Genomic DNA, 19,971 nt, shown 5'->3' on the forward strand with positions numbered 1-19,971 from the left:
CACGGCCCTGCTGCCACCTTGATTTCGCCCAGCAAAACCAATTTCAAGCTTCTGCCCTCTGGAACTGCAAGATAGCACTTCCGTGTTGTTTTAAGCCTCCGAGTTTGTGGTCTTTTTTTGTTATAACAGCCGCAGGAAACTTATACATTTCCCCTGTGCTCTGTTCTTCAAAATCCTGCGCCTGACCACTGGCTCACAGGAGAGTTAAGGTGGTCAGAGCCGTATGGACCACACAGGCCACAGTGGCCAGGTGACGACGTCACCTGTGCAGGGGCAGTGGCCAGGTGATGACGTCATCTGTGCAGGGGCAGTGGCCGGGTGATGACGTCATCTTTGTTGAAGGTGGGTTCTCAGTGCCCTGAAGCCAGGCTGGGCACAGTTTCCCTGGCTTGGTCAGCCTGGCATCTACCCCATCTTAATCCTGTAAAAAGTGTAAAAGAAAGTTCTAGAGCCATTGCTGTCTTTAGGAAACTTCCTATCTTGGCTGAAGAAATAAAACTTCCATGTGAGAATAAGAGACTGGCCCAGAGGGGTGCTAAGTGAGGAGACGGGCATCGCATAGACCCCACACAGACCCTATGCGGCTCAGCCCCACGGCTCAGAGTTTGCCTGGGGAGAGAGAGGGGGGCTTGCAGCTGTGCTCTCGCTGCAGGGACAGCAGCCTCCACCCTCTGACTAATCCGTGACATGAAGAAGAGGTTCCCTGCCAGCTGCAATGCCTGCACTCCCCCCAACACTGCCCTCTTTGCGTTCATGGGCTGGGATATGGCATGGCAGACAAGGAGGGAGGCAGGCCTCAGCTCGGGAAATGTCCAAATGTTCGTGCCCCACACTGGGCTATCTGGGTTCCTTCAGCAATTCAGGCCTTTCTGACTTTTCCAAAAGGAATCCCTGGGGAAGGAAAGCATTCTCTCAACCAGGACTAAACAGCCTCTCCAAGAGCAGTCTGCTCACATTTTCAGAGAAAGACCCGCTCCCTGCCAAGAGGGCAGAAAGGAATGGTGAGTTAATGGATTTCATCACATCTGGGTCCTCTTGGGCTTAGAACATGTGAGCGTGTGCCCCCTGATTGAGATCTGCACGCAGGAACGACCATCCAGGCCAACTCTGTCCACCAGGCAGTGTTTTCCACTTGAGAGCAGCATGCAAAGCTGTGGGAAAGGCCAGGGCAGAGCTCCTGCTCCTTCCGCGTGTCCAATACCCACCCTTATTACCCTCTGCTTAGAGCAATTCAGCTAAAACATCTTTGATGACCCATTAGTTCTAGATTCCATTGTGTTTCCTTTTTTTCTCCCAAGATGGTGTCCATCTTACTAATATCCACTCTCCTCACTGCTTTCCTGATGAACGCAGGTCTAATCGCTGGGCGTCTGGCCTTTCTGTCTTTGGCTCAGCCACCAGCTTAGGTTTGCCAGCCAACTCTGGGACCTGTTGGAGGGTGGGGTTGATGGCATCCTGCATTGGTTCCTGGATAAGGCTGTCATCTAGATGGCAAGGCCAGGTCTCCAGGACAGCACTGGATCAACGGAAAAAGAAGGAGAGACAAGCCAACAGAAGGAACCAAGCCAAGCTCAGGCCAGGGAGAGCAGCCATGGCATCGAAAACAAAATGCATCTGCTTTGCCTGCTGTGTCTATCCCAGTTCCTGGGAAATCACAACCACAGGAGATCTTCATTCTCATACTAAAAATGCACCAAGAGGCAGGAGAGGACAGCCATACCCAAACTGCTTGGAAAAGGGAAGTACAAGTAATGACTTGCAGGCCCCCCATCCCAGAAGCCCCCAGCTCTCAGGGCAGGAAGGCCATGCCTGCAGCCCACCTGGACACCTCCTGGGGGGGACACATGCCTCCCGTTAGAGCCTGCAGTGGGCTGTCTCCAAAAACACAGCCATGACTCTTCTCAGATCAGCCATGAACTCTGGATATCCAAGATCCTCACATCACTACAGCACCCAGAGAAAGCTCATTTGACCCTATTACGGATTCCTCTCCATCAGCTTTGGCAATGCAAGAGGCAAGGCTGATTATCCTGGGACACGCTTTGCACACCGGGCGTTAGGAATGAACATTTAGCATTCATCCTTTGATGTTTTCCAAATGGCCTACACAGGGGCTGTCAGCACGAAGAATTATTTTATTACATTTTCAGCTGTAACTGAAATCTCGTTTGGAGCCACCGTTTGGATGTTAAAACAGCATAGACTGATTTTCTGTAACTGAAGGACAAATTGATCCCAGCGAATGCAGCGGGAGGAGGCACCGTGAGGGCAGGCAGGGAAGGTAGGAAGGACAGTGGCTATAGCAGACAGCGCCATGCCCGTGGCTGCCTGCAGGGCAGACCAGGGCAGGCCCCTGAGTCTAGCCCACTGTGCACCCCCAACAGTGATTTCCACGGAAGTCTTTTCCCCTGTCCAGGCCTCAGATTGTCTGTTTGAAAATGAGGGCTCCAGATTCACATCCGGACTCAAAGACGAAAAGAGAAGGACTTTCAATGAGCGCAGGCCCAGGTCTCCAGAGCTGCAGTCAAATATTTGAATCTAAAAGCAACCATGTCAAGCCTTCTGACTGGGTCTGCCCAAAGCCTCAGATGTGTGGAGTCATGGGAAACCTATTCACCCTTCGTGGGCTTGTCTGAATATTTCAAGTAGTCTAGAGTGAAGTCCTTGCTTTTCCCAAACATAGTTTTGGGTGTTTTGTAAAGAAAAGGCCAAGAATGAGACCATAAGCTGGGCCATTCCTTGGTGTGTCCATGTGTGTATGTGTGCATGAGCATGTGCATGTGTGCCCCTGTGTGCCTGTGGGCATGTGCATGGCTGTTTGCACATGGACTGCATGTGGGCATGTTGCCTCACTCTCAGGCCCCCTTCTGCATTCTCAGGCTCCCCTGGGGATTTCAGCTGTGTCCACACTGCTCAAGCACCCCTCTGTGGTCTGTCCATTGCCTGCTGCCAGCTTGGTCAAGGACATCCAAGGTTACTGTGCTGTTAAGAAGCCTGGCCACTAGCAGGTCTCCTTTGAGGAAATGAAGAGAACCTGGTAGGAGTTCCTTTCCCCTCCCCAAGGACCAGCTTGTTAAGATGCATGTGGACTCCACAAGCACCCAGAGGGCTCAGACAGAGCCATGAGCAGGCAGTCCCTTTGAGGATGCTGGGGTGTGGGGGTGCAGAAGGAGTTCTGTCCACAGGTATAGGGACAGCTGGCCTGGTTAGTCCCCACGTGGAAGGAACACAGAAGCTGGGCTGGAGACAACCCTGCTCCAGGCATCCCTTCTCCAGTTGAGACAGCAGTCTTCAAGGGAATTGTGGGCTGCCCCAGAAAACAGCAGACAGGGTGTGAGTGCCTGGGCAGGGGGAGGGGAGGAGGAAATAGTGGGGGGCAGGGGTGGGGCAGAAACAGGGCCAGCGAGTGGTGACTGGACCTGACCCTGCGGGCAGGGAAGGGCCCGACTCAGTAGGATCCTGCAGGGAACCAGGCAGAGTCCAAAGGCTACTTGAGTCTCTGCCATGGGCCTGTCCAGGTGTTCGACCCCACAGTGCCCTCTGGGCATTGCTTGACCTGGGTGCTCAATCAGCAGACTTCGGCTCACCCCGAGGCCTTGTCTGCTGCTCAGCGTGCCTGGTAATGAAGGTCAGGGCACCGCAGCCATGCTGGGTTCCAGCCCCCACTGCTTGGTTACTCATGAGTGCCCACTAGTGAATCCTTCACGTCTCTGAGTCTCAGTTTCCTTGTGTGTAGACACAGATGAGACACCTCAAAGGTTTCAAGGGGGACCAAACTGGCAACCCCTGAAAACTCTCAGCACAGTGCCTGGTGAGCAGGAAGTGCCTGGCAAAGGCAGCCTTTATCCCAGCCCAAATCTGGTCTGCATCTGCCTCAGGACACATTCCAAGTTAGGGAGGAAACCTGGCCCTAGGTGCCAATCCTGAACCCACTGCAGCCTTGATATCTGGGAAGCTCTTATCAGAAATGAGAATCAGAAACAATATTTAGAAACACAAGGGGTGGGGAAGAGTTGGCTCTGCAGATCAATCAGCTGTTCCCCGAGGGAAGAAGATGAGGGTGAGCTGCCTGAGCCTTATTTGCTCCACAGGGGGGTGTGAAGGTGAAGAGGATGGACAGGGATCTCTGGGGCTGTGGCCACGTTCCTAGCAGACAGGGGAGTCCAGGAGAGCCCTGGAGGGAACCAGAATCCCCAAGTGGCCTGTGGAGAATGCCTAGTGTCCCATCCCAGCTACTTCCCACGACTTACACCACAAAGAGTCTGTCGCTTGCTCCTTCTGTTGGAACATTTTCTCCCCTTAAATGCATCTCACTCGAGACCTACAAGCTTCAACCTTAAAGACCTGGGAAGATAAGAGCTGAGGTGGGCATCCAGCCTGCTAGAGGAGGACCTGGGCCAGGGGCTAGCTCAGCCCACTGCCTACCAAGGAGATAATCAGGTCCTCCTCGTGGCCTGAAGAGGCACAGAATGGACGAGAATCTCAGAAAGGGGCCTCACTCACATCCGACCACATATCAGATAGGACCCGAAGGGGCGGAGGCTGCACCTGTGTCTGATTAAGCACAAGGAGAGATCCAGAAGACGCTTATCAAACCCCCTATCCCTGAGAACATTGTCTCCACCAACAGCTCAACACAGAATGGAGTTTAATCCTCACCTCCTTGAAACCCAGGAGAGAGAAATCTTACAAGCAAGATCTTCTAAGGGAAGAGGAAGGAATGTACAAACCAGATAATTACAAGGAAAGGATATGCACATTGCATTTTGCTAAATGTGCAATCTACAAGAAGAATCAAAGGGGTCGCCTGAGGTAAAAATCTACATTTGAGGTGTGAGTTTAACTGACAAAAATCAAATGGAAGAATATCATGTACAACTTAACAGTACCAGAGCTTAAATTTTCAAGGAAAGTTTTCTTTCTGAGGAAAGTGATCACTAAGAGTCAAAGTGACAGGAAATGAATGAAAATGTGGGCAGGAAATGAGGGAAGGGTCTCCCCCACTGGAGAACATCTTTCAATATTGAATCGACATCACGGACCACCTTTACCAAAAGCAAATGTCTCAATAAACTGCGAACAGGCATCTTGATTCCAGTCTTGTCACTATGCCCTGAAAGCTAGACATAAATTATCGAAATACCCTTTGAACATTGGCCCATTAGAAGCTTCAAAGAGAATTTGGAATGCAGAGAAAAAGTGGGAAATTACCTAAGACCCAGGCTGGTGGAGCATCGGCTATATCCTTGCCCCGCTAGACTTTGCACACTTAATCATGAAATTGTGCACTTAGTAAGAGGCTGAGCTTGTCTCATACAGATGAGAGGAAGAGGTGGTTTGTAAGCATATAGCACAGATGCAACCATGACCCTCCCACCCCTCTGGGTATCCAGTACACGTCTCTAAACAGTGAAATCTCCAACTCTGTTTCCAGCTGTTGGTGGAAGCCTGTACCTGTCTGAATGGGTGCTAAGGGAAGCCACCCTGGGGTGGGCTTGCTATATCTGCAACCCACAGCAAACTTACATGAAATTGATTATTGACTGATGGCCTCTCCCAGCAGCTGATCTCCCAGCAAAAAGCACTCTTCCATTTGGTGAATTAATTCATTCTCCAGGACAGAGGCGCTCTTGCCGAAAGCAGAGCAATGAGAAAAGCACAAGGAAACTGGCTTCTGTTTCACCAATTTCCTGCAGGGGCTGGTGGGCGCGATTGCTCTGGACAGCCCTCCAGGAAGGGGCGCCTCTTTGGAGAGGTGTCTGTGACCTCCTGGCATGTCTACGGGGGAGGCAGATGAGGTGAGAGACTCGGAAGCAGGAAACAGAGTTGACTTGGCACGTTCCCCCGGAGGAGAGGGAACAGGGATCGAGAGGCCTGATTGAAAATGTATAGAAAGTATAGATTACTTTGCATGAGATTGACACTTCTGCTTTTCCCCTCCTTGGCTTTGGCGATGGAGAATGACAGACCTGGGCTCTGCTGGGCGAGTGGTCCGGCAAACTTACTAAAACAGAGTAGAGAGCATGGAGACACAGGGTGACTGGCAAGGTGGCTAGTGGGGCCTGGGAGGAGGCCAGGACATTGTACCCATGTGCCTACTCCCCATTCAACAGCTGGGTCATTGACCCAAGTCAGACAAATCCTGGTGGATGTGGTGAAAAATCCTGCACCTCCACGTGGATCTGCAGGGAACCTGTCACATCATCTTGAGCTGGCTCCTAATTTGACCAAGCATGAAGGAAGCAACCTGGAGGCCGGAGGCAAGGCCTCCAAATTCTCAGCCCATCACTGCCCTCAGGAGCTACCTACGGCTCTCAGCAGAATAAAACAGAGAATGTGATTTGGATACTCACTATACAAATGCAAATAAATTGTTTATTTATTTAAATTATTAAAATACAAATTATTGACCTCCTTATTATTACTATTATGTGTAGATCTCCTTTCCCTGTCTCATGGAGTGCAGTTTGGTATAAAAAATAAGTGATACTGTAGTAATCTATTTACTGTGAAGTTGTATGCATTGATTAGTTTCCAGAATTAGTGAATAAGAGAAGATTAGGATTACTAAGTATTCTAGTTAATACTGAGTTATATATATTCCACTTATCTATCAGCAAATTTTAAACGATGACAACAAAATGTGTTGCAGAATAAACTTAAACATAACTGCACCATTCTTTGATGATTCAGACAGCTGTTCAAGATTTAGTGGTGGATGCTTTCATAAAAGAAAGAAGAGCAATGTTGAAAAGGTTCAGGTGGAGGAAACCTTTCTGGAAAGCAATTAGGCAGCATGTACAAGGGACTCTGAAATATTCTTAGCACGTGATCCAGCAATTTAATCCCTAAGAATCTTGCCCGGGGACTAGGTTGGGCAAGGATGTTTATCACTGCATCTTTTGTAATAGGGAAAAGTTACAGATAACTTATGTCCAGCAATTAGGGAGACTTTTGTTATTTCTATTAAGTGGAATATGGTATAGCCATTAACAGCCTTGTTTTCAAAACCAATTTTATAATTATGTTTATAATATAATAGTAAGTTTTAAAATGCACCTCCTGGCTGTGCAGTGTAATCCTGATTTTGATAGGTAGCAGACAACCACACTAGGATTTGTGTGTGTGTCTGTGCACACACGAAGAAAGGATTAATATACATTTCTCTTCTTCATCACAATTTTCTGTTTTTCTCAAATTTTTATGAGGATCGTGTATTATTTTGAAGATTATTTTATTTTTCCAAGGCATATATTAATGTTTAACATATTTGTATATTTTTAATTATGAAATAGTTCAAACATAAAAAAACAGAACAGAAAATGGAATAAAGATGCCCACATACTCACTTCCCAAGTTTAACATATATTAACATATTTAATCATATGTATTTGCATTGGACATTGTTTGAAATAAATTGTTACAGGTACTGCTGCAACCACCCCAAAACATAAGGAATACTGTAAAGTGGGATTCATTTGCATAGACATTTTTCTGCTTTTACTAAATATTCCTATTCCTATTCCCACAAATGATATGTACTCTTGAATTAATTATGTTTTAATTTATACAAAAGTTATTTCTTTTGCAACTTGATTTTTTTTTAACTCAAAGTTATGTTTTTTTGTTTATCCACACAGAGGCATGTGAATCTAGTTCATTAATTTTTAGCTAATGTATGGTATTTCCTTGTATGAACAAACCACTATTTACAGACGTACCTCAGAGATATTGCCTGTTCAGTTCCAGGGCACTGCAATCAAGAAAATATTGCAATAAAGTAAGTCACATGATTTTTTTTGCTTTCCAGTGCATATAAAAGTTATATTTACTCTATACTGTAGTCTATTAAGTGTGCAATAGCATTCTGTCTAAAACAGCAATGTGCACACCTTAAGTTTAAAATACCTTATTGCTAAAAAAATGCTAAGGAACATCTGAGTCTTCCAGTTCTAATTTTTTTGCTGCTCCAGAGTCTTGCCTTGATGTTGACGACCACTGACTAATGGGTGTGGTGGTTTCTGAAGGCTGGGGTGGCTGTGGCAATTTCTTAAAATAAAACAACAATGAATTTTGCTGCATCTAACGACTCTTCCTTTCACAAAGCATTTCTCTGTAGCCTGCGATACTGTCTGATAGCATTTTACCCACAATAGAACTTCTTTCAAAACTTGAGTCAATCCTCTCAAATCCTTCTTCTGCTTTATCAATTAAATTTATGTAAAATTTACATAGATAAATGTGTGCCATGGTGGTTTGCTGCACCTATCAACCCATCACCTAGGTGTTAAGCCCCACATGCATTAGCTATTTATCCTCACATGTATCCCGGAACTTAAAATAAAACAAAATAAAAATTTTTTTAAAAAGAAAAAAAACTGATGTAAAATTTGAAATTGCCCGTCGTTATTTCAACAATGTTCTCAGTATCTTTAGCAGCAGTAGATTCTATCTCAATAAACCATTTTGTTTGCTCTTTCATAAGAAGCAACTCCTCGGCCTGGCACGGTGACTTATGCCTGTAATCCCAGCACTTTGGGAGGCCGAGACAGGCAGATCACGATGTCAGGAGTTCGAGACCAGCCAGACCACTGTGGTGAAACCCCGTCTCTACTAAAAATAGAAAAATTAGCTGGGCATAGTGGCATGCACCTATAATCCCAGCTACTCAGGAGACTGAGACAGGAGAATTGCTTGAACCCAGGAGGCAGTAGTGTCAGCAAGCTCAGATCATGCCATTGCACTCCAGCCAGGGTGACAGAAGCAACTCCTCATCTGTTAAAGTTTTTTCTTTTTTTTTTTTTTTTTTGAGTCTTACTCTGTGTCCCAGGCTGGTTTCACCACATTGGCCAAGCTGGTCTCAAACTCCTGACCTCAGGTGATCCACCCGCCTTGGCCTCCCAAACTGCTGGGATTACAGGCGTGAGCCACTGTGCCCGGCCTGTTAAAGTTTTATTAGGAGATTGCAGCAGTTCATTGACATTGTCAGGCTCCACGTCTAGTTCTAGTTCTCCGTTGTGTCCACCACATCCGCAGTTACTTCCTCCACTGACATCTTGAGCCCTTCAAAGTCCTCCATGAAGGTTGGAATCCACTTCTTTCAAGCTCCTGTTAATGTTGGTATTTTGACCTTCTCCCATGAATTGCAAATGTTCTTAATGGCATCTAGAATGGTGAATCTTTTCCAGATTTTTAATTTACTTCTCTCATATCTTCCAGAGGAACCACTCTGATTTTATAGAAACTCTAGCCTTATAAAATGTATTTCTTAAATAATAAGACATAAAACTCAAAATTACCCCCTGATCTATGGGCTACAGAATGGATGTTGTGTTACCAGGCTAAAAACAACATTCACCTCCTTGTGCATCTCCATCAGAGCTCATGGATGACCAGGTGCATTGTCAATGAACAGTAAGATTTTGAAAGGAATCTTTTTTTCTGAGCAGTAGGTCTCAAGAGGGGGCTTAAAATATTCAGTAAGCCGTGCTGTAAACAGATGTGCTGTCATCCAGGCTTTGTTGTTCCATTTATAGAGCACAGGCAGAGTCAATTTAACACAATTTAACACAATTCTTAGGGCCCTAGGATTTTCCAAATAGTAAATAAGCACTGGCTTCAGCTTAAAGTTACCAGTTGCATTAGCCCTGAACAAGAGAGTCAGCCTGCCCTTTGAAGCTTTGAAGCCAGGCATTGACTTCTCTGTAGCTATGGAAGTCCTAGATGGCATCTTCTAATATAAGGCTGTTATGTCTATATTGAAATTCTGTTGTTTAATGTAGCCACCTTTATCAATGGTCTTAGACCTTCCGGATAACTTGCTGCAGCTTCTGCACAGCACTTGTTACCCACCTTGCACTTTTATGTTATGGAGATGGCTTCTCTTCTTAAACCTAATGAACCAACCTCTGCTACCTTCAAACTTTTCTTCTGCAGTGTCTGCACCTTTCTCAGTCTTCAGAGAATTGGAGAGAGTTAGGGCCTTCCTCTGGATTAGGCTTTAGTTTAAGTGAATGTTGTGGTTGGCTTGATCTTCTACCCAGACCACTAAAACTTTCTCCAAATCAGCAATAAGGCTGTTTCACTTTCTTATCATTCATGTGTTCACTGGAATAGCACCTTCAATGTCCTTCAGGAACTTTTCCTTTGCATTCACAACTTGCCTAACTGTTTGGTCTACGATGCCCAGCTTTCAGCCAATTTTTGCTTTCAGCATGCTTTCTTTATTCAGCTTAATAATTTCTAGCTTTTGATTTAAAGTGAGAGACTTGCAGCTCTTCTTTTAATTTGAACACTTAGAGGGCATTTTAGGGTTATTGATTGGCTGGATTTCAATATTGTGTCTCAGGGCATAGGGAGGCTGGAGGAGAGGGAGAGAATTGTGGAACAGTGTGTCAGTGGACCAGTCAGAGCACAGACATTTATCAATTACATTTGCTGTCTAATGTGGATGTGGTTCATGACACCCCAAAACATTTACAATAGTAACATTAAAGATCACTAATCAGAGATCACCATGAGAGACAGAAAAATAATGAAAAAGTTTTAAATGCCATGAGAATTACCAAAATGTGACACAGAGACACAAAGTGAGCACACACTGTTGGAAAAATGGCACCAACAGACTTGCTTGATGCAGGGTTGCCACAAACCTTTAATTTGCAAATAATACAATGTCTGCCAAGTGCAATAATACAAAATGCAATAAAATGAGGTACGCCTGTACGTATTTACAAGCTGAAAGCTTGCATGAGTAAGGTACACATCACACAGGGCTCAGCTCATGGTTGGGTCTTGGTACACAGAACAGCGCCAGCCTCAGGGCAGGTGGACGGTACCAATCTGGTACCGACTGGAGAATCCAGGTCCATCTGTGGATGGTGAGGCTGGTGGGATTGATTTGCTCATTGCCCACTGATGGACTTCAACCTCTAGGCAGGATAAGGCACTTTGTATGTTGAGGCACTTTTGCTTTCCATAATCCTACTTACTACTTTAAAAAAAAATAGATCCATACCATATTGTTCTCAAAATGCCAATGCAATCAACAGAGAGCTAAAAGATAAAAATCAAGCCAGGTGCGGCAGCTCACGCCTGTAATCCCAGCACTTTTGAGAGGCCAAGGCAGGTGGATCACCTGAAGTCAGGAGTTCAAGACCAGCCTGGCCAACATGTTGAAACCCTGTCCTACAAAAATTAGCCAGGCATGGTGGTGGGTGCCTGTAATCCCAGCTACTAGGGAGGCTGAGGCGGGAGAATCGCCTGAACTCAGGAGGTGGAGGTTGCAGTGAGCCAAGATCGCCTCATTACACTGGGCAACAGGGCAAGACTCCGTCTCAAAAAAAAAAAGACAAAAATCAGAACAGAAAGGGCAAAGTTATTGTTATTTCCTGATAATGATCACACAGCCAAAAAAAAAAAAAAAGCCAAGTAAAGCAACTGTTAAAAAACAATAGAAACAGTAAGAAAATTTAGTATAGTGGTTAGGAAAAATTTGATATCTAAAATCAATAGCTTTCCTACAGTATATGTGAAAAATAACTAGTTAAAACATAAAATGATAGGGAAAACAATACTCTTTAATATTAACAAGAAAGTTAAAAACAACAAAAAAGAAAACAAACTCCTACTGGGAGGCATAAAAGAAGTCTTAAATCCATTTAAACACACAATTTGTACATGGCTAAAAAGATCCAATATTGTGCAGATGCCAGTTCTCCCCAACTTCCTCTGTAAATGCATTCCAGTCGTAATCAAAACACCAATGAGATTCTTGAGAGAGAGAGAAATGATGAGCTCTTTTAAAATTCATAGAGAAAATCAAAGCACAAAAAAGCCAGAGAAATTGTCAAAAAATAAACTACCACATGGTAGCCCTAGCAGATCTTAATATCCACTTGAAAACTGCAAAAACTCTAGAATAGTTAAGTATTGACCCAGAAATAGGCAGTGAAATCAGGGAGAGGCATATTAAAAAGCCAAACGTAAACCGAATACATCTGGCATCTCAAATCCATAAGGAAAAGATCAAAGATTAGACATTTGGAATTCTTACCTTTTTTCACCAAATTCATTTCCAAGTAAATCAAATATTTAAATGAAAAAAATGAAAGGATTAAACTATCAGAAGAAAAAAATTGACAGGATTTTTATCTTTAGTATTATCTTGAAGTAGACAAGTACTTCTTAGCAAAACACAAAACCTAGAAGCAAAAACAGCAAGTTTGATCAATGTAAGCACATATTTTATAACATAAAATTTGTGATATTGTATTATAAACAATAGAAAGGAAAAAACAATCTGAAGAAAACACATTTAATAAAGAAACATTTTTGCAATGAGGGTGGTGAAGTGCTATACAAATCATTAGGAAAAAGAAGATAACACTTTAGAAAAATGAACATTGACTACAAATAGAAAAGTAAATAAATGGCAAAATCTAAGACTCAATGTCTAATTAAAGATACGCAAATTGAAACAGTATTATCAAAGCAATTGTTACCTATAGGCACTCTCAAATGGGCAAACTGATAGGATTATAAGGATTATAAAAATGGGATTATTCTCTAATGAAATTAACTCATCTGTTCCACTTCAAGGAATTTATTCTACAGATAAAGTTCACAAAGACATACCCTGTATGGACGTTCACAGTAGCATCGTTTAAAATAGCAAAAAATCTAGGAAAATCCTGAAAGCTGAGTGCATTATGGTAATGTGTACATTCTCTTCTATAATGATGTTAGAAAGGGCAGAAGCTGTATGAATTGGAATTCAAAGATCTTCAGGATATGATGTTGAATAAAAACTCAAGTTTCAAATCATATTATGGTTATTTTATTATGCTTTTTTGTTTCTCCATAAAGACCAAAAAGAATCTGTGTGTGGTGTGTGTGTGCGTGCCTATAAGTAAGAAAATAAAATTTCTGGCAATTGTTTACACAAGAAGCAAAACAAGGAATAGTGATAAAATTCGCAGAGTGAGACTGCACACCTCAAGACAAGAGTCTATATTTGGTTTTTTTCTTTTGGTTCAGGTTAACTTTTTAACTATGTTTACATATTACTTTTACAATATAAATTAGTAACGAAGCAATTCTGAAACTAGAAGACTTAGAACGAGAAAAGATAGATTTCCCAAAACCTTGAAAAAATAATCTTAGGGATGTCATTTCTTTAATTAAAAGCATACTTTTGTTCCTAACCTTTTAGCGTTTCCTGTTCAGGGCTGATTCTTATTTTTCAATGTCTTTCTTTATCTGTCTGTACCTTGAAGTGGACATTCTGCATGCTTCCTTCTAGGAACCCTGCAATAGATTATATTCCATTTCCTGATCCTCTCGTGATAGAGCCCCTGTCCACAGAAGGCAGACAGCAAGGCAAGAAGGCCTCAGCCAGGACACTCCACTGCAGAATATCCTCTCCATGCCTCTGGGAGCTTATCAGTGTTTCCAGATATGAACTGTTTCTGGGAAATGTCTGATCTCACCTTACCATTTCTGCCTTCAGTTTATTGACATTAACCTACAATTGATGTTGGTTCACCTAAAACTCAGACAAGTATGTGCTGGGGTGGAGGCAGTGGTGGGGGTGGGGGATGCTTTAATGAATTCATCCAACAACTCTGCAATTAGAAAATGTAGAAAAGCCAAATAATTTACTCTGACATACATATACATTTTGTCTTGTATGGCTTACTATTGTTTTTGTCTTGAATTCATATTCTTGTCTTTTCAAAATTGAGCACGGAAGGTTTTAATCCAGGCTGGGCCACAGGTAGAAGAGGTTCTTCTCTACCAAGACCACTTGGTCATGGGTGTTTCTGGTTGTTATAAAGTCTTTTTAAAAAAGTCCACTCCAAATGTCTATTTTCATGTTTACTCTTCTGAAAGTGATGTTCCAGCTTCTTCCACAGCAATCTACCCTGTTTTATCTGCTGGGTCCCTAGCTGTGGTCATGAACCTACAAGTGGCCCAGGGCTCGTTTATCCAATACTCACAGTCATTAATTAGGTCCAAGTAACAGCACTTTGACAGGCACTGGAGGTCAAATAAAGCCCACTCTCCAGAAAATAAAATCATCAATGAATTCTGACCATCTATGAGTGCAATAATTTTTTTTCCCAGAGAAGGCAATCAAGTTTTTACATACCTTTATTAGAATGAAGGCAAACCTAAACATGGCTTAGTTTGGAATATAAGCAGACAATTTTGTTTTAATTTCATTATCAAAATTAAGGGAGCTGGCTTCTCTCTCCAGTGTTATCCCTATCGATCCCAAAAGGATTTTGCAGTTGCCAAAAAGTGCAGTTTCCCTCCAACGAGCTATTCGAAAGCAGCTGTGAAGCTGACTTTTCTCCTCTTCACAACTACTGCAAGGACTTTATGGTTTTCACTATTTAGTAAAAAAAAAAAAAAAAAAAAAAAAAAAGAACTAGAGTAGGAAAGATCAGACACTCTAAATTTTAGCATAAATGTCAAGGTGAAAAGAATGGCAAACCCTAAAAAACCCTCTAATAAAGCCTGGGAAGGCTCCTATTTTATTTCAATGACAACCCGTACTTCCAACCCAAGTTCCAAACCATAAATTGTTGATGTCATCTTAAAGATACATTCGCTTAAACACATTGCCAGAGAATAAACCGTTCAAAACATTTAATCGAGCCTCTAAACTTGAACAGCCTTTCTAAAGCCCCAGTTTACGCACAGCATACAGTGTTGCCCTGCGAAGGACAGACACACAGTAAAAGGCATTTTTAATTGATTTTTTATTCCTTTTTTATTATTATTTCAGAGACTCCATGAAGAGCAAGAAATCAAGTGATGTGCAAGAGAGAAGAAAAAGAAAGAGTTGAAGAGATGCAATTAGAAATGCTGTGTCTTCCCATTGAAAAGTGATGAGTTCAGTTAATAGTTTTTATACTTCCTGAAATCTACACGTTTGATACCCCATAGTCAAAATGGGTGCTTATCTGACTTGGAGGGTTTCCTTCAGATATTTGAAGTTGTGCTAACATGACAGCAACGTGAAATACAAGAACATATGCTGGGGGTAGGCAGTGCTCAGGACTCTGAGTGGTACATGGTAATTAACAGAATGTTTCTCATGTATGCTGAGAACTGAACAACCCTGTATTTGATTGTATTATTTTATATTTATAATTAAAAATACACACATATGCACCTATAATGCTGTATATTATAAAATAAATAAGGAATGGAGTAATGACTATATGTGTTAATAAATCAAGGAGAAAATACACATTATATCAGTGAAATTTCAAATCATAAGGAAAGAAAACACAATTTAAAAAATGTATTTATTCTGTCACCCTACTCATATTCCCCAAAAGAAGCCACTTTTCATAGTTTCAGTTTTTTGGCTCTTCTGGAAGTTACCACTGTAACTTTAAATAATGTTAAAGTCTTATTTCTAGATCTACCCATTTTATATAATGTGTTTGCTGACTTCACTTTATTATAAAATTAGGAATTGAGCTTATTGTCATTACCTCTACTTTCCCTTCCTTTCTATCTCCTACTGGCTATTCTAGAGGATATGTTTACACCTTTAATAAGGTAATCTAAATCCTGAATGCTTAACTTTAAATAATATGTATTGAACTCTATTGCTGATAAAAAAAAAATCAGAAAATTCGAGTGGAATCACATTTTTCCATTTATCTCTGTCCCCACCTCCTGAATTTGGTTAAATTATTTTGTACGTGTTGTCAATATTTTCAATAATTATATTCTTTCCTGTAACTATAATTGCCTTTCATGATTTATTTATAATTATATTTTGCAAGTTTTATTGTGCTTATATAATAACTTTAAAAAGTTGTTAAAAGATACTGAAATCCATTTGCTGCTAGCCCATATTAGAGTACTTGGTACCCAACTAGCCCTGCAGCAGCCATAAGCAACCACAATGCTGAAGAGAATATTGAGACAGTTGTTTTCGGGCATTCAGCAACTGGCAGCATCTGACTAGGATCTCTGGGAGAAGGGAAACCCATGAAGTGATCTACACAATTGCCCTGGCTTCCTGCCAAGGGACAATTGCCCAACTGTGATGTAGAGTACACCGATTCCAATGAGCTTAGGGGACAAACATCAAAGTTCAGGGCAACTAAAGTGTCTCAAATCTGTGGGTCAGGGAATGGCATCAGATAAGAGGAAGATGTGCAAAGAGGAAGCCCCAGAATCCATGTATGGGATCCCTGTAAGTCTGTGGCTAACGGCTGGGCTGTGCATTTGCAAGATGAGACTACATGAGGCCTACAGGTAGCAAACAAAACAGGATTAATGTAGTGCAGAGACATTGAGGCCAAGCAATGATGGTGGAACTCCTGTCCCAGAACACTGAAGTTTTTGCCATAGTGGAGAGATCTGAGGAAAATATCTTTAACACTGTGGGCATACCAGTGAGACACCACAAAGGCCGCACTTTATGAGTAAAGACTTCATCCCAGAGTAAGAGTTAGTCTAGATCATCCTAACCAAGTACAGAGCCAAACTCAGGTATTACCTGCAGGGAGACAATGTTAACTATATTGAATTCTAACAGGCTAGACTGGCTTGGAGAGTACCTTAAGCTTTCCACAGTTCTGTACAAAACAAGCATAAAACCAAGCACAAGTCAATATGATCACAGAATAATTGCACTGCCCACTAGAACAAGAGTCAATTATCTTCAGATATATATAACAGAATCTTGACTTGCTACAACAGATTATTTACAATGTCCAGTGTTCAATCAAAAAAATTTAAGTCCAGGCAATAGAAACTAAATCTCAGATGGTCTAGATTTTTATTTTAGGAAACAAAGTCCTTAAGGAAGCAAGCACAAATATGTTCAAAGAATCAATGTTTAAAATGGTCAAATAATTTAAAAAAATGGTCCTCATAAATGAACAGATAAAAAATATAAGCAGATCAATGGAAACTATAAGATAGAATTAAATAGAAATTCTAGACCTGAAAAGTAAATAACTGAAATTAAAAATTCATAGGCCAGGCCTCACAGCAGACTGGAGATAGTAGAGAAAAGAGTCAGGGAACATAGAGTTACATCAATAGAAATTGACCAATCTGAAGAATACAAAAGGAGAGCATATCAGAGAAAACTAAACAGGTCCTTGGAAATCTGTGGGACAGTATCAGATGATCTTGGAATCCAAGAAAGACAAAAAAGTAAACTTGAGGCAGAAAAATTATTTGAACAACTAATATCTGGAAATGTCAGAAACTTGATGAAAAAACATTGATTTACAGATTTAAATAGTTCAAAGAACCTCAAGCAGTATAAATAGGGAGATAACTATACCACAACAAATTACAGTCATAATGCTGAAAACTAAAGACAAAGAAAAAAGATCAAAAGCAAATAGAGGTTAAAAGAAAAAGATTCTATACAGAGTAACAAGAATAAGATATATCACTGGTTTCTCATAAGAAATAATGGAGGCCAAAAGACAATGGGATAAGATAATTTAAAGTACTGAGAGGAAACCACTATGAACCTCTGTTTACATCTATTGAAAATATCTTTTAAACATGAAAATAAAGTTGTTTTCAGATAACGAAAGCTGAGAAAAGTCATTACCAGAAATCTCTCCTACAGGATATCCTTTATAAAGGCCAAAAGAAACCAGATGGAAACTTGGATCTACAGGAAGGAAGCAAGAGAACCAAAAGTGGCAAATAGGTGGGTTAATGTTTTTAAATTATGCTTTCTTGAGTATTGTAATTTACTTAAAAGCATTTATAGCCAAAATAAAATTGTAAGATGGGGTTTATAATGTATGCATAAGTAAAAGATATGATAGAAATTTTACAAAGTAAGGCAGTAGAATAGAATTATACTATTGTGTGGCTATTACATTTTTAAACTGTTAAGTACAAGAGCAAAGTGGGAAGTGTCAAGTGTTTAATGGAAAGAAAGAAGTGTAAAGAAAATGTAAAATATTACATGTTAAGGGTAAAATGTGATGGAATAATGTACAATACATAGGCTCTAAATAGACTCTGATAATTAAGCATGTGTATTGTTAGTAAAAATAAAAAATAATCGAAGTATAGCTAAGGCAATAAAGAAAATAAAATAGAATAAAAATAACTGATTAACCAAAAGAAGGCAGAAAGGAACAGGAGAACAAAAAAATACATAAAATAAAGCAAGATGTTTGACTTAAACACAACCACATTAGTAATCATAATAAAACTAAATGAGCTAAATACTCTAAATTAAAAGGCAGAGATTGTCCATCTGACTGGATAAAAAAGAATGACCCAATTATATAGTCTTTAGAGGAGATCTATTAGGTTGGTGCAAAAGAAACTGCAGCTTTTGCATTGTTGAAATTTGCCATTTGATACTGGAATAGATTCTTAAATAAACGCGGTTACCCTATACATCATTTCCATGCACATTTCTCACTTTATGTTTTGCTAATGACTTATTACTTCCTGCTTAATTTACATTTATTTTAGACTATGGAAGTGATGTTAGATAAAAAGCAAATCTGAGCAATTTTCTTATTCCAGTTCAAAATGGGTAGTAAAGTAGCAGAGATAACTCACAACATCAACAACTCATTTGGCCCAGCAACTGCTAATGAAGGTACAGTGCCCTGGTGGTTCAAGAAAGTTTTTCTAAGGCGACAAGAGCCTTGAAAATGAGAAGCGTAATGGCCAGCCATCAGAAGTTGACAACAACCAACTGAGAGCAATCATTGAAGCTGATCCTCTTACAACTACATGAGAAGTCGCTCAAGAACTCAACATCAACCATTCTATGGTCATCAGACATTTAAAGCAAATTGGAAAGGTAAAAAAGCTCCGTAAGTGGGTGCCTCATGAACTAAGTGAAAATTTAAAAAAAATCATTTTGAAGTGTTGTCTTTTCTTATTCTACACACAACGATGAACCATTTCTCAATTGATTTGTGATGTGCAATGAAAAGTGGATTTTATACGATGACCAGCAATGACCAGCTCAATTGTTGGACCAAGGAGAAGCTCGAAAGTACTTCTCAAAGCCAAACTTGCACCAAAAAGGTCATGGTCACTGTTTGGTGGTCTGCTGCCTGTCTGATCCACTACAGCTTTCTGAATCCCAGTGAAACCACTACACCTGAGAAGTATGCTCAGCAAATTGATGAGACGCATCAAAAACTGCAATGCCTGCAGCCAGCATTGGTTAACATGAACGGCCCAGTTCTTCTCCACGACAATGCCCGACTGCACATCATGCAACCAACGCTTCAAATGTTGAATGAATTGGGCTGCAGAGTATTGCCTCCTCCTCCTCCATATTCACCTGCCCTCTCGCCAACCAACTACCACTTCTTCAAGCATCTCAGCAACTTTTTGGAGGGAAAAACGCTTCCACAAACAGCAGCATGCAGAAAAGGCTTTCCAAGAGTTCGTCCAATCCCGGAGCATGGATTTGTATGCTACAGGAATAAACAAACTTATTGCTCATTGGCAAAGATGTGTTGATTGTAATGGTTTCTATTTTGATTAACAAAGATATGTTTCAGCTTAGTTACAATGATTTAAAATTCATGGTCTGAAATCGCAATTACTTTTGCACCAACCGTTTATATTTTCAATATAAAGATATGGTCATATAAAGAAAGAAAAAGGTATTCTATGTTAAAATAAGGCAGCTAGTGTGACTGTGTTAAAATCGAAGTACATTTCAAGGCAAAGAGTACCACAAGGAATAAAGAAGGACATTACATTGATGAAAAAAATGCCCCATTCTTTATCTGGAAGACACAAAAATCCCAAATAGGTTACACCTAATGACAAACTATCAAAATTCATTAGTAAAACTGACAGAACTGAAAGGAAAAACAGGCAAATGCTACTCATAGCCAGAGATTATATGTTACTACATATCTATTATTCAAAGAAAATGAAGCACTAAAGACATAAATTATCTTCAACCACTTTTTATTT

The sequence above is a fragment of the Nomascus leucogenys genome, chromosome 3, assembly GCF_006542625.1.
Source record: "Nomascus leucogenys isolate Asia chromosome 3, Asia_NLE_v1, whole genome shotgun sequence".
Classification (NCBI taxonomy): domain Eukaryota; kingdom Metazoa; phylum Chordata; class Mammalia; order Primates; family Hylobatidae; genus Nomascus; species Nomascus leucogenys.